The following is a 15,594-nucleotide window of genomic DNA, read 5'->3' on the forward strand; positions in this document are numbered from 1 at the left end:
TAGGCTTGGCCCTGAACCTGAACGCCCAGGTTTCAGCATTGGTCAAAAGTCATTTGTGTTCTTCAGACTAATGTGCCCATGTAACTTTTCCTATAGAAGTCTGATCAAGCTGTGGTCATATGTTCCATAGCTGCATCCCATTTGGAATATTGTAACATGGTCTGTAGAGGACTGCCTTTGAGAATTGTTCAGAAACTTCACCTGCTTCAGAATGCAGCAGCCAGACTGTTGACTAGAGCTGATTACAGGAAATCCATGACTACATTGTTATAGCATCTTCACTGGCTGCTGTTTCCAAGTACAGTTCAAAATGCAAGCTATGATGTGTAACATTCTTATATGGATTGACGTCAGGTTACCTGAAAAGCTGCTTCTTCCATACAAGCTGCAAAGGTCTTAAGAGAAACCCATATTTTGATATATTACATGAGCATGAGCATTTTTGGTGGCTGTTTGTGGAACTCCCTGATGAGGGAGCTAGATTCCTTCTCTCTCTGCTATCCTTCTGCTTCAGACAGATACCATTTTATTCAACCTAGTGGGCAAGTGGGTACTGTTTTTGCTGTGTGTGTGTTTAATGCATTGTTGTATCTATGTGTATTATTCATGATTGTAAGTTGCCTTTGATGCCATTTTCCTTGATTGAAAAGCAGGTTACAAATCAAATAAATGCACAATTTTCTGCTCCCTTCTCAATTTCAAAGAAGGCCAGCTGATAAGAATTAGAGACAAATAACTTGGCTATGTCCCCACTTGAATGGACATCTTAACATGGTGAGGGAGTTGGAGAGTGTCAGAGAAGCTGAGAGCAATGCTGCGAGGAGGCCTGACTGTCTCACTAAGCTGGTCTCCTAACAGAGACACCCAAGGCAGAATGGTCAGAGCTGAAACACCAAACTAAGATGCATCCTCCCTCCTCAGGGTAATGGTCACATAAGCAGAAGAGAATGGATCTCTCTAATGGTGATGGGACAGATGCTGCATAGCACATGCAATCAGAACATGAGAAGTATGAAACAAGGCAAACTGGAAAGTATAAAGCAGGAAATTGAACTGCTGAGCATAACAGTACTTGTTTGAGCAAATGAAAATGGACTAGAATGAGTCATTGCAATCAGACAAACACAGAGTGTTTTACTCCAGAAATGAAAATCTCAGAAGAAATCAAGTAGTACTGATACTAAGGCAAGATGTAGCACTGGCAGGTAAGGGGTACAATGCAAAATCTGACCAAATCGTATCAGTCATAGAAAAATAGGATAGTATAGTTGAGCCAGTGGGTCCAACGGTGCAGGGCTCCAAATAAAATTACCCTTCAACAGATGGCCTTCTAGTTACATCTTGAATGCCTCAATGCCCTGGTAAAGTACCACTGGGAGCCAATGTGGTGTAGTCGTTAGGGGTGTGGGACTGGGACTCAGGCAATCTAGGTTCTAGTCCCCACTCAGCCATGAAGGCCACTCGGTGAATTTGACCCAGTCTTGGACTCTTGGTCCAACCTACATCACAGGGTTGTTGTTGTGAGGATATGGTGGAGAAGAGGAGAGGAATTACATAACTCCCCCTTTAAGTACTATGGAAAGAAAAAAGCAGGATATAAATAAAATAAATATATAAATAAATAGTAAAGTAATAAAAAGCAAGATGAACTTTATGAGATCTCACATCAGAATAAAAGGGACAGTATAAAAGTACCTTTATTAGGTTTCAGGGACTCCTCCCTTACAAGGACACATCTATAGTGATACAACAGAATTCTCCAAATCTGCCCAGAACTACTACTACTTACCAGTTATGTAAGGCAGGGGGAAATGTTTAGGGCTGCAGTATCAAGGTACAACTCCAAACTTGTTAGTTGGAACCAGCTCATGGCAATGCTTGTGCAGATTGATTTTGCTGAAATTTATACTATAAGCTGAGTTGCCTAATTTCAGACTTGATTAACCAGTGGTTGGATAAGAATAGTTAACAAACTAGTGTGTTGCGTATTTGCACAATGCAGGTGCAGATTTATCTTTTGGTTTGTTCACTTTTCCTTTGGAGGTGGTGCTACAATTTACTGCATTCCTTAGAGGTTTGACATATCAATTAGATGTTATCAACAGTAATAGAGGGTAAGTTGCTCTGAATGTGAAGTTTTTTATGGCTAGGCCATGAAATGGTACCCCAAGGGAAGGTAAAGGAAAGTATTGATAAATAACATATAGCCTGGCAAACAAGCAAAGGAGACTGATTAAAAGGGGTACGGTAAGTCTATCTAAAACATACCAATTCATTTTGTGACTACTATTTATTTTGTGTTAATTGAGATGAGTATCACTTGATATAAATTATAACACCCTATGTTACTTTGCTGTAAATACAGTGAAGAGATACAATGAAAAGTGTATCTTTTTGACCTATCCTCAGAGAATGAAAGAGTAACAATGCCAGAATACCAGCATGCAAGGAAGTATTAGAATAAACCAATCTCTAAATTCACAATTACTTCTTGATCATAAAATGTATGCCAAAATGAAAACATCTTTTTCCACTTCTAAGAGGGACACTGTTATACTTTTGAAAGGAAGTTCTCTATAATAATTTAACTATTTCAAGGAAGGTTTCATTCTGATCTCTTGCTGACCTGACTGGTCATATGGAAGCCATTTTCAATGTATTATATACATTGCAACAGGTTAAAGTGTAGGATCCAACTTCCACCCATGTACAAAATATGCAAAATATTAAAACTGGTTATTCTGTATTCTTTTAATTTGTTTTCATTTCTATACTGCCCATTTGCTGAAGCTCTGTGGATGTATCACAACAATATAAAAAATCACAATTTTACACACACACGCACACACAGCATGTTTCCATACAGAAATAATCTGACAGTTAAAATAGTTCTAGTATAGGTTTATATAAATTAAAAAACAGCTTACCTAAATGCCCCATCTGAGAATATTGGCATTGATAATGTGTGGCATTAAAATTAACCTCCAGGCAATTAATTGAGCATATTCTCCTCTTTAATCCCATTGTGCAACTCTGTCCATGCTACATGGAAGAAAGGCTGTCTTCCAGTGTAAGAAATTAAATCCTGACATGTTAACTTTTGTTTGAACCCAAACTTTTGCCAAGCTGCTGTTAATTTTAGAGGTTTATTGTAATACGTCAAGTTTCAAAAGGACCCATTGTTTCAGTGTGTGATAATACTATGAGTTTTCACACAATCTAATTTGCAACTGCTTATGGAAGGCTCCATAAGTGGAATGGCAAGGGCATGACCTTCCATGATTCCCCATCCCAGAGCTGGTCTTAACCATTTTGTTGCCTGAGGTGATGAACAATGTGCCTCTTCCTCGGTCAACTTCAAGAAGCCAACTGGTAGTTGAATCTGTCCTAATAGAAACTTCATGTGCACAGTGCAGGTTACACATCATGGCAGTGAAGTGCTGAGGCACATCCATTTCTTTCAGGACTATCCATAGCTATTCATGATCCACGAAGCCAAAGGCTTTGCTGTATTCTTTGAAGCATAGAACTTCTGAAATTCTTCGGTGCGCTACAGAAGACATCTGTCTTTGACTTTCCCATGTATAATTGTCTTCTCCAGTGAGTCTTGTTTTCTCATGATGTGTCCAGAGTATGACAGCCTCAGTTTTGTCATTTGTGCTTCTAGGGAAGCTCTGGCTTGATTTGATCTAGGACCCACTTGTTCATCTTTCTGCCAGTCCAGGGTATTCACAAAGCTCTCCTCCAGCACTTCATTTCAAACATATCAATTTTCTTCCTGTCATTTTTCTTCACTGTCCCCCTTTCACACCTATACATAGTGACTGGGAATAGAATAGTGTAGATGACCTTCACCTTGGTCTCCAGTGAAACTTCCTTATGTTTGATGATCTTTTCCAGCTTCTCCATTGCTGCTCTTCAAAGTTTCAGTCTTCTTCAACTGTCTTGCTTACAGGCACCCTTTGCATTGATGATTGAGCCAAGGTATGTAAAATCTTTCACAATGTTCAAGTTACATTTTAAAAAGTAAGAGGCACTTAAGATCACATTACAAAGAAGAAAAAGAAGATCAAATAAGAGATGGCTTGACTTCACAAAGGACACCACAACCTGTGGGGTCACTGGTTTGCCTCTGTGTGTATGGAGTAATAGTAGCTGAATTCTTCTTTATATTCTTTTCACCTTCCCTTTAATGTCTCCCAGTCAGATAGTATGTTCCTCTGTTGGTCTTTCAGCATTCCTCATCTAGGTTTGAAATTCCTTTTGTTTTCCTGGATCTGCTGCAAGAAGTCTCTTGTTTTTCTTCCTTTGTTCTTCTGTTTCTTTCCTCTAGCCATTATAATAGTTCTTTTTGTCTCTACATATGATAGTCACTGAGAAGTTACTTTTGGGATTCTGACCCTGTTACTGTCCCTTTTTACTTTGTTTCTTGCCTGTCCTTAGCAGTTGTGAGAACTTCTGTCATCCATCTAGGCTTAAAAAAAACAACAACTAAAGGAATTGTCTTTTTACATTCTCCCTAAAATGTCTCGGGTTTCAGCCCAGGGTTCTTCTGATTCACTTTCAGTTGAGTTCAGTAAGGCAAATAAAATTTTTATGTCAACTGTAAAATCCTCAGGAATAGTATTGAAGTTGTATTTTAGCACTGTGCTTCTGTTAGTGATCTTTTTCAGCTTTCCTCATTGTTGATATTAATAATTTATGCTGCTGATCTTGTTTTGACAGTGAGAATACAGCTTCTCCATCTCTTTCTTCTAATTATTGGCTTGACTACCTGGTGATGTACATGTGTATAGTTGACTTTTCTGTTGGTTGAGAATTGGTTCCAAGAATTGGACTTTGTATTATTGCCTCTTACCACCTTTTACCATCTTGCCTCTGTATTAGAGCTTTTCCATTTATTCTGTTTTTCATTTCCAGAGTAAAGCATTTGTGTCCTATTCCAGTCCACTTTAGTTTGTTCACACCAAGTCCTGCTCTGATATGTACCATTCCATTTCTTGTTTCATGGGTTTCAAGTTTCCAGTGTTCCAGTTGAATGTGTTGTGCAGCATCAGACTGTCCTTTTGCTTCTGTGGATGTTGGTCACCAACATCCTCTTTATTTTGCTCTAATTGTATTATTAGGGACAGTGATATTTGTGCTTGACCTTTGCTCTTCCCCTGTAGCTGGTTGGATGCCTTCTGACATCGGAATCTCATCATCTGGCACTCTTTTTTCATTTTAGATTGTTTTATTGTGGATTTTAACAATATTCAGAAGTGGTTTACCATTGTCGTCTTCTACGCAGTAGGTTGAGCCTAATGTGTATTTACTGTGAAATATCCTCCACCAGTGTCATTTTTAACTACTGATGAGTAGCTGCCCTTTAGGAGTTTCTCTACCCTGTTACCATTAGAAATAGTCATTTTCTTCTACTTATGTGACCATTACTCCTGAAGAGGGTGGATGCATCTTAGTTGCAGAGGAGACACTTCCTCTATGCACACTCTTATTTGATTCCAGATGGCTGGCAGATCCTCTGGAGCAAACATGGGCGTGTGTACTGGGAACTACCAAGGAAAGAGGGAATTGTTTAAAATTGTACCCTTCCTCATTCTGCTGATAGACTAATTCTGTCTGTAGTGAGAAATCAAGAAACTATTTGGATTTCACCCTACATGTTTTATACATTTTCTCTGTTGTCTGAATTAATCAAAATTCTGTTTTAAGATTACATCTGTGTCAGCTTGTTACTTGTTTAAATGAAAAGCTTTATAAAAGTGCCAGGAGGTTAGTATAAATGTCATTAAATCCTTTATTTTAGTTTTCTTTTGCAATAAACATGCATTATCAGTTCTCTGTATTATTTATATTATAAATCATACACTGCTGCTTTGCCAGGTGCAACTTATATAAAAAAACAAACCTTACTAATTATTGTAAGGTTTTTTTCTTTTAAAAAACCCCCACATAAAATGATCTATTTTATAGTCAGAGACTGAATTTTTTAGGTGTGTTTTTATAAGAATTTTTATCAATTGAGTCTGATGGAGCTTAAGGTAAAGTCTGTCTGCACAGCTATTCACCAACAAAACACATATGGTGCTTCACCATAAGTTTTTTGTTGCCTACCCAGGCCTGCAGAAATTGAGGTAGTCAAGCTCTTGACAGGCTACAATCCGTACATGGTTGGTGTGCTGTGTTCAGCTTAGCACATTACAAGTTGAGAAATATGTCATCTTTGTTATTGACCTGTTGAGCATGGCAAAATTTAGCTCATTATCAAAGGCCAGCTTTTCTGTGAAGCCTCTGTTACCTTCCTATTGCAAAACTTCAGTGAAATCTAAATGATAATTGCATTAATTTCCATTACCCCTTTAAACTCTTTCTTCTCTTGCCACTGTGTTCTCCTCTCTTCTCCCTTTTAGATTGCAAATATTTGCAGGTAAAGATATGTTTGGCTTATTTAGATTGTAAAGTGTCCTGTGTTATTCTGCATAAATGTAATCTGGAAATCTATGTGCAACTTACCACCATATAGTGTAATACGTTCATTAGGCCAAACCAAAGATCACAAAAACATGAACAAAATTTTTAGGTTGGCCTAATAATAGAATTTATCCAATTTTTATTTAGAGAAAATAAAATCCCCCAAACTATATGAATTTTGAATTATTTCTTGCCTTTGTTTTTTATATGGCTGGAATCCCTGAAATGTCTGTCTGCATCTAGGAAGGTGTCACATTCTTCAGCAGAGGTTTATTGTCAGCTTTTAAAGCTTGTGTCATGGTAGTGTTTGTTTTTTAACAAAATGGATACCATTACCTGCTTCTCAACTCCCCAGTAATCGCAATCCTGTAAACAGAACACTTCTAGTAATATGACATGCTTCTCCATATTGCATATTTTCAGAACACTGCTTATGCCTCTTTAGATACCTTTCTTATTCATTCTTTCTGTTCTGTATTTTTAATCTCACATTAAGTTATATTGGTTCATTCCTATTTTCTCCACAGAATGTAAAAATGCATCCAAAATATATTAATAGGTGACATTTTGCAGTCTCTCATAAAAGCTGAAAAGAAAGAAGGATTATGCATTACGACTACTTTCTAAATATATGGTTTGATTAGATAAGGTTAGACTCCAGACCTACTGGTCTTACATACTCCATTTAGATGGGAAACTGTAATACTTATTCCAAATGGCCGTTATTTCTCTTTCTATTTTTTTTCTGTCATATTTATAGCACACATTACATTCCTTTGGTTTTTCCTATTCCCTATGCCAGCCACTCCCTGATGAATCTTGTGTTTCGGTTGTTTTCAATTTATCTAAATAAATGTATCTCTTCATTTATATGAAAAAGACATTCCATTATTAAATAAAGTCTGTCTGTTTCATCAGTTTGCAGTATCTGTCTCTTAAGGATATAACTCATTTCTAATTATCTACTGTGACTATCATCTGCTTTTGAGAATTACCAAAATCCCAGTGCTCTTTGTAATGGTGCAGTGGAATAGGGGGAACAAGAAGAAAAACACTATTTAAAGAGAAGATCTAGTTGAGCTATGCATCTCAGCCTCATAGCAAGCAAGGGTTTTAGGTAGTGATTTATTCACATCTCAGCCTTCATTCAAGGAGCTCAAAGTGGTTCACTCAATATGGCTGAGTTCATTCAATATTATTCTTGCCTCTGCTTTTTTTTAATGTTAACAACTGCATGAGGCAGGTTGAGTTAGGAGTGTGTCTAGCCAGCCCAAAGTACATTCTAGGGCTGAGTGGAAAATTAAACCTGTGCATAGTCTCCTATGGTACCTGAAATCTTTTGCTACACAGAGCCCAATGCAGCAACCCAGAGAATTTAAGATGAATCTGCACTGACAGAGACCATCAATGGTTTTAGCCAAGGACAAACAAATGATCCTAAATGGATATTTACTGAACAAAAATATTTTATTACTATGTTAAATTGAACTTTCCAAGGAGGAGCTTTATATTTTTGTACCAGTGTTTTTTTTGTCTGACTTGTAGAATAACAAGGTCCAGAATACATGGAATTAAACATAATAGAAAATATATAGTCATTTTACAGATGGAGAACACAGACTGAGACAAGTCCCAAAGACAATCTGTGAATCCAGACAGATGTATAAAGAAGCCTTCCTCCTTTATCACTAAATTGTTTTATTGTAACAGCACATAGACACCCTTCTCGCTCCCCACCTTCTCTCTCCCATTTTACCTTATGTCTACTCAGTGACAGAAGAAACAGTCTTTTCGTCTCTGTCTTTCACTCACTGACACACTGTAGTATTAGAAACACTGATAAACCCTTCCCTTTCTCACCACACCTCTTCTTCTATCTCACCAAGAGAAAGGGAAAATACCAGAACATAAGATTCATCCCATCTTCACTTTCTCTGCTGGTAACTTACCCTGTCTCCTTGCCTTCTTTCAACCAGCTGTAAATAAGACTTGATTGAGCTGACTAGCTTCTGGGGTAATGGGGTGTGGGGGAGTCTCTCTTAGGGCCCATGTATGTGTGAAGAGCATTTCCTGAGAGAGGACAGCAGCTACAGCATGGCCGTCACAGGACACCCAAATTGGTTGACATAGCAATGGGGGCTAGCTCCATGAAGGTAGGACATTCATGGAAAACACATTGGTGGGGTTGAGGGTCTTAGTATGGCATAGTTTGAGAACTATATGAAAATGCCCACTGCTTTTTCATATATCTATCCTCTCCAGGTACTTGTACTGCACAACCTAAACTTGGCAGCAGCAACTCAGACATGTGAAACTCAAGGTTTTGAAGCCCTGGGGCAAATTTACTTTCCTTACTGGCATGTGGTATATTTACCACAATTTTTCACATGGGGAGTAGTTCATATGAAATACCACAGGAAAAATTATTTTACCATTACTCCCCAAGAAAAACTAATAGATTTTACTCAGACAATTCATCTTTGAAGTAGCATGCAGCTTCTGAAACAAGGAGAGAAAAAATGCCAGGTGGACTCCTGAAATAGTATGGTTGCTATTTTTCCTCAAGGACCATGTATATATCCATGCTAATCATGTGGCCTTCCAAATATAGAATTTAATAATGATTAGCATGAAGAAAATGTACATGAGATAAATGCATAGTAGTTTGTTGATTCATATTGAGTGGTATTAATTTGGTTTGAGTGTATATGTGTGTGTGTGTGTATACATACATTTTGTTTGCTGATAGAATTTTCTGAAACTACTTGGAGGGTGCAGCATTGGGGAACCAATGCCTGAGCTTTCTCAAGCTAGACTATACCATTTCCACCCTTATTTACCCCTATTTTGGCTTTTGCATTACTTAATTTACTTCAGCTATGTGGGGACAAATGAAAGAGGGTAATATAGTCTCAGTGACAACCTTCCTTAGCATGGAAGATGAATCTAGAAGGTTCTAGGGTTGTGTCCAGTTGTCTCCCATCTTCTACTGGAACACAGACCACTGGCAGAAAAGATTCCCCCTCTGTCAGAACCTTCAAATGTACTCCAGAAGCTTATAGGTCATGCAGTGGGGGTGAAAGGAAGGGGAAATCCCATTAAATGAGTAGATGTCTATTCATGTGACACAAGATAGAACCAAAATTTAGGACAAACAAAGTTAACCATCTCTTTCTCTAACATTTTCTTAGGGCATAAAATAGACCTACTTTCTCACAATTTTGTTTTTCCTGGCGTCACCCTGTGCAAAGCTGGTACCACTGAAGTGCACACATAGTATTTCTAAATATATAGAAAACCAATTTATAGCACTGGAATTACAATTCCTGTTACAAGTCAGTGGTTGCCTCTTTTACCTCTTCTGATCTCACTTCCTTCTTCTGAAGATAAACTTTAAAAGAAAAAGAGTCATTTTTTGGATTCTTGTCAGCATTAAACAAACAAAAAGATAACATCTTTTCATACAGGCAACCAGACAAGTGTTTAATGGCAAGAATGGTTAATGGTTTCAAGATGTGAAATGCAAGAAAGCAGAACATATAGACGATTTCTGTCTACACCCATGATGTTATTTCTCTTCCTTCTCCTTTCTGCCTCCACAATTAAAGCAGCAAGAAGTAGTATGAAGATTTTTCTTTGAATTGGTTGTGGGATGCTCAAAGCCACCTAGTTTCTTAGTGACAGCTGTTGCTGTTGGAGAGATGAAAGTACTTGGCCCAAGAGTCTGTTTATGTGTTTGAGCAGAGAAAGCAATATTCGTTGCAAGGAGCCCTGAGACAGACAGACTCCATGAAAGAGAGAGCAAGAGATAATTATCTAAATTATGTTCAGGCTATTATTGAAGACGAATATAGTTAAAATGTAATTAAATATGACGGGCTCACAGGATGCAAGCATGGCTTTGGAATGCTAATCATCAATTACAGCTCTCCTTGGGGGACTCAGGCAGACTGAGAGAGTTGGGAGGGGATAGCTGAGGTGAGATATGGAGTATTAAATAACACACCCTAGGGCTATAACAAGGCTAATTTCTTTTAAGAGATGAAGCAGTGACACCAGGGGACTTCTGCTGGCCAAGCAGCATGCACTGCTGGCTCTCAGCTTGAGGACTCTAGTCTAAGCCAGAGCATAGGCTGATGGTCCCTGGTCTCCTCTTCAAGATGTAAGCCTCAGCTGGAAATAATGATTATATTTTCGTTATAATCTCTGTATTTTTGTGAGTATGTATTGGTGGTATACTCTGTTCTTCCATATATTTACATGGTGGGGCTCACCATCCTAGCTGGGATTTTGTAGCATTACTTAACCAACCAACCAAACAAACCTCAGAACAAAGAAAAAAACCTGAATTACTACAACCGGAAAATTGAGGGTTTTTTCCCAGCTAGAATTCATACAGTGATACAGAAGTAAGAAAGCAGACATGAATCACCATTCAGGAGCAATCTCAGAAGAGCTGCAATAAGCTTTAGTAACAAAGTTGCTTGTTAGAACCAGAACATTTATTTATTTAATGAATTTATATGCCACTACAGTAGCCCTATCTGGACTGACTGTGTAGCTCACAATATAAATATGTCTGAGTTCTCTACATATCCTATGTATATTCCCTGGACCTCTTGAAGAAAATAATACTCTCTCATTATTAATCTTTTAAAACATTTTTTAATTTTTTAAATGCTGTTTCTGGACATACCACTGAAGTTAGGGAAATGTTTGGCTTTCAGGGGCATAAAGTGTGTGGGTTAATCATGTCAATTTTTTTAGATTTCCCTGCTGATTATTTACACAATTTCAATTTAGCTTTTACCTGGCAAGTAAAACTTCAAAAAACGTATATACCCTCTCATACTCCATGGAATTCAATTCTGAAGGGAATTCTGGATGCTTTTTCTGGTTTTAGGGCTTTGATTTGTTAAGAGAAATTCAATGTACTTAATTTCTGTGAGCTGACTGGACAAGAATATGTCCACAGTGCCCTATCCTGATCACTGGGGAAGTGATGGTATGTTACGAGGCAAACACAGGATTCTGAAATCAGTGTTTGCCTCATGATGGTAGGGTGTTGTGTAAGAAGAATGCTTAAACCCTTCCTGTATGGATGAATGTATGAATTCTGCTCTGCATCCACATTATTTTGGCAAACATGACTTTAGGAATCTGAATTTGTGAAGGCCATGTGTATCAAGCTAGTTTTGCCCTGAATAATTATATCCAGTCCCCATGTATTAAGAATTGGGACATGGCTTCTGGGCAGGTCTTGTGGCCTAGCGCCTCTGCTTTTAGAAATTAAGCATTCTATCCCATGCTTGCATACACCCAGCTTTGACAGTTAACGGTACTTACAGGATTTTGTTTTCATAGTTTACGCCATACTGCAGTCATTATTAAGGTTCCACTTTACATTTCTGTTAACTTAAGGTTCTACTTTGAAGATGGTAACGGTCATTTGTGTTAGTATCTTCCCATTTTCCACTTAGAGCAAGAGTAACAGGAGACTTACTACAGAAGTGTGTGTGTTTTCACAAATGGATACTGTGTTTACCAAATACAAAATCATAATATTGAGAAACCCCTTGATTAAAATTGCATGCTTGTTCCACAAATCACAGTGTATAGGCTTTGCATGATGCAGATTGGCATATAACATGCTTTAAAAGACTATTACATTCTTCAGGTGGTGGAGGAAGTTATGTGATCAGCTGCAGAAATCTAATTCAAAAGAATGTCCAGTGGAGTTTCTCCATCTGATCAAGACATGTTTGTGTCAATGGTATTTTTCTGTTGATGCATCTACTTTTTATCATTACTGTGATAATGAGGAATTTGCTATGAAGAATCTGCTATGAAAGCTAGAACTGGTTCTTAATAGTTTTCACAGAGTTACTGGCAATGAGGTGGTTATTATTGATGTGTTAGCAAACTGCTATTTTTTTCTTCCCTAAACAATGTAAACTACCCAGTGCAGAATTCTGAAAGGCAGTAATCTCTCAGTAGTTCACTTTCCAAAGAAAAAATTTCATCAAAAGGGTTTCTTTTGCATGTTCTATGAATTAAATGGGGGTTTTTAATCCCAGATGAACGACCAAATCAGGTCGCGAACAAAAATTTCATAAAAGTTTTGACTCAGGTCACAAACTCTGCATTGAGTGGTGACCGCGATCACGGCCATCTCCCCCCCCGCCGAGTGGGAAGATGGCCGCGATCGTCCTGGGGGCAGGGGGGGGGTGGGCGGGATCAACCCCCTCTTTTCCCCCCAAACCCCCCCCCGGTTTTGCCCCCCTCCCCCCCCCCCCCAGTGCACCGGGATGACAGGTACGTGCAGGGATGATGGGCGTGATCACGGTTCTGCTGGGGGGGTGGGGAGATGGCCGCGCTTGAGCTCGGGAATGGGGGGGAGATGGCTGTGATCTCTGTTGTTCGTCACTTTGCTTCACATTTTTCTGATTAAAAAAAATCGTTACAGAACAGATTAACCTTATTTACATTGGACCTTTTGGGGAAATTTGACTTGGCTCACGACCAATTTGGGTCATGACCAGAGTCCTGGAATGGATTAAGTTCAAGGTACCACTGTAATTGTCTTAGAGCAGGATGAGCAAAATCTCTTGGTCTAGTGGTCAGATTACATAGAAACATAGAAACAGAGTGAGTCAGAAGGGGCCTCCTGGGCCATCTAGTTTGACCCACACCTCCATAACTTAACTCAAATTATTTCAACATGTCTGCTCCAAATAGGACTAAGACCCAACCCAATTCTTTTCTATCCAAATAGATGTTTCTGTAGGAAGCCTACTCAAGTCTTAATGTTGTAGCACAGTAAGACTATCAAAATAATTAGAAGATATCTGTTAAAGCTGATGTAAATGACATTAGAATGTATCAAATTACATTGGATTGTATCCAACAGTGGCTTTGCCTTAATGGAAAGCTCTTCCACTTGTACAAGTCAGAGTATTTGATTTATGCAGATTTCCCCCCTACACTCATACTGCACTCTCTCAAAAGTTATGCATGACGGTTTGGCAGTTCTTCAAAAAAAAAAAAAAGAGAGAGAGAGAGATGGCATAGAAGACTGCAGTGTTTAAGGGCAACTGTCAAAAACTGAACGCCCTGACCTGTGGAAGCAGGAGCACAGTGCAACCTATAAGAATTAATTTAAGTAAATAAAGAACACTATATATTCAGTCCCTGGGTTAACAAATTCTGTTCCTGAGATCATCATTAAGTCAAATTTATATGTAAGTCAGATTGTGTATTTAAAAAGCAGAAGAAACACTTCCATATAGACTAAAATATGTTAATACAGCTTTTTAATAATAATAACAATACAGTAATAATAACTACTTTGCTGAAGAGAAACAAAGAGATCATCTGTATGTATGTGTGCAGGTACATATACAGTACCATTCTTAAAACACTTTAGACAGAAAGATAGAAAATAGTTAAAAGATTATTAAAGTTTAACACTTCTTGAGCTAACATTAGGCTTAACAATAACTGGATTTTGATTAAGATGTGACTGGTGTTGGAGAGTTGGATTGTGTTCTGGAGTGTGTGGGGGTTACCACTGGAGTCGCTTTTTAGTTCTGATTTCACTGCTCACCCCCTCCCCTCCCCACTGCCTGGCACTTGCCACCTGTAGGCACCCACTTGCCACTCATGGACAAGGCAAAACTTTCAGGTTTACTCGTTTGTAAGTAGGGGTTGTTCTTAATTCAGATATTTGTAACTACGGGACTGGGTGTAAAATACAACTGGGTTACTTGAATCAACTCTTAATTCAGGTAAAGAAATATACTTTGAATCATGCAACAGAGTATGATTGCAATTGTTTCTGATGCTTTAGTTCTTTGCTAATTAATAGCATGTGAGGTTATTCTAAATAATTGTGTTATCTAAATTTCTGACCTCTGTGTAATAAGTTCATCAAATTGTATTACATACTTTTTCTTATATCTTTAATCATATCAGAATCTACTTTGGTAGAAGTTCATTTGTTACGTCTTATGTTAAAGCTGATTTCCAAGGAAAAATGCTATATTAGTTATTAATCCAGTGCGGAGAACGACTGCAGGTTTATGTAGACGTCTAGAACTTATTTCTCAATCCAGTTTGGGGATAATAAAAGGATGACAAATTTCATTGTTTATTTAACACTCATTTATTAGGGGTGATCCTTTCCCTTTTAATAGTGTAAGTAATCATTTAAAATATAAACTGTAAATGAAAATGTGCATTTTTCAAAAACATTAAAAAGCATTTGCATTGCCTTACTGGACCAGATCAAAATTTACCTAGTCTAGCAACCTGCTTCCCAGCAGCCAGTAGATGTCTCTGGAGGCTCACGGAAAAGAACCCTGTTTATTATTTTCTGTCTGTCTTTCTCTTCAGGACAGTTGTAAGGACGTGGGCTCATGGGCACATTTGAAAATCTGAGGAACTGTCAGGGCGCAATACTGGCATGGGTGGGGATGGCAAGCAACCTGCCTAGAGGCATTCATGAGAGATTAAAATGGCGACAGCTAGAAGTTCCTACTTTACTTGAAGCAATCACAGCTGCCAGTAAGAAAATATAAAAATATTGTTTTTAAAAAAATTGCAAGGAGTTGGGTGTATTGGCAGGCCCCAAGAAAAGTGTTTGAGAGAAAATTATTTGCTGCAGCTCTGGGATGACTTGCTGCAGTGCAAGACAAAGAACTTCCTTAATTTTTAAAATATTGCATAAAAGGGGGGAATTTCAGCAAGCACGGCTTGCTATTTGGGTTGGGAAAAACAGCACCTCAGAAACCACTTCAGCTTTGCAATTAACTTTTTTATAACTCTGTCCTCTTTTGAAGCTCCTTTCTACCTATTTTAAAATAAACAGAAACAAAAAGAATATGGTAGTAGTGGTACTATCCCTGCAACCCACCTGGGTGCAGGGTTCCACCCATGCACAAGTCCTGACCTGTTAGCTGAAGGCCTATACCATGGGGCATATAGTTCTTTTATGTTGCTCAATTTCTGTGCTGTTACAAAGCTTTTCACATTTTCACTGTGTTTTTAAACTTTGTGATTCTTTCTTTGAGCATTCCAGTAGAATATTGACCACACATTGAATGAATGAATGAATGAATGAAT

The 15,594-nt window shown here is 38.2% G+C and overlaps 1 protein-coding gene across 4 annotated transcripts in view; it reads left to right on the forward strand.

Annotated features, from left to right (window-relative positions):
• The window catches only part of BTBD9 (BTB domain containing 9), a 214,016-nt gene that overhangs the window by 169,508 nt on the left and 28,914 nt on the right, over positions 1-15,594 (forward strand). The gene's annotated exons all lie outside the window — the stretch shown is intronic.

Source organism: Varanus komodoensis, unplaced genomic scaffold (genome assembly GCF_004798865.1).
Source record: "Varanus komodoensis strain SLA01 unplaced genomic scaffold, ASM479886v1 scaffold1, whole genome shotgun sequence".
NCBI classification, from domain to species: Eukaryota; Metazoa; Chordata; class Lepidosauria; order Squamata; family Varanidae; genus Varanus; species Varanus komodoensis.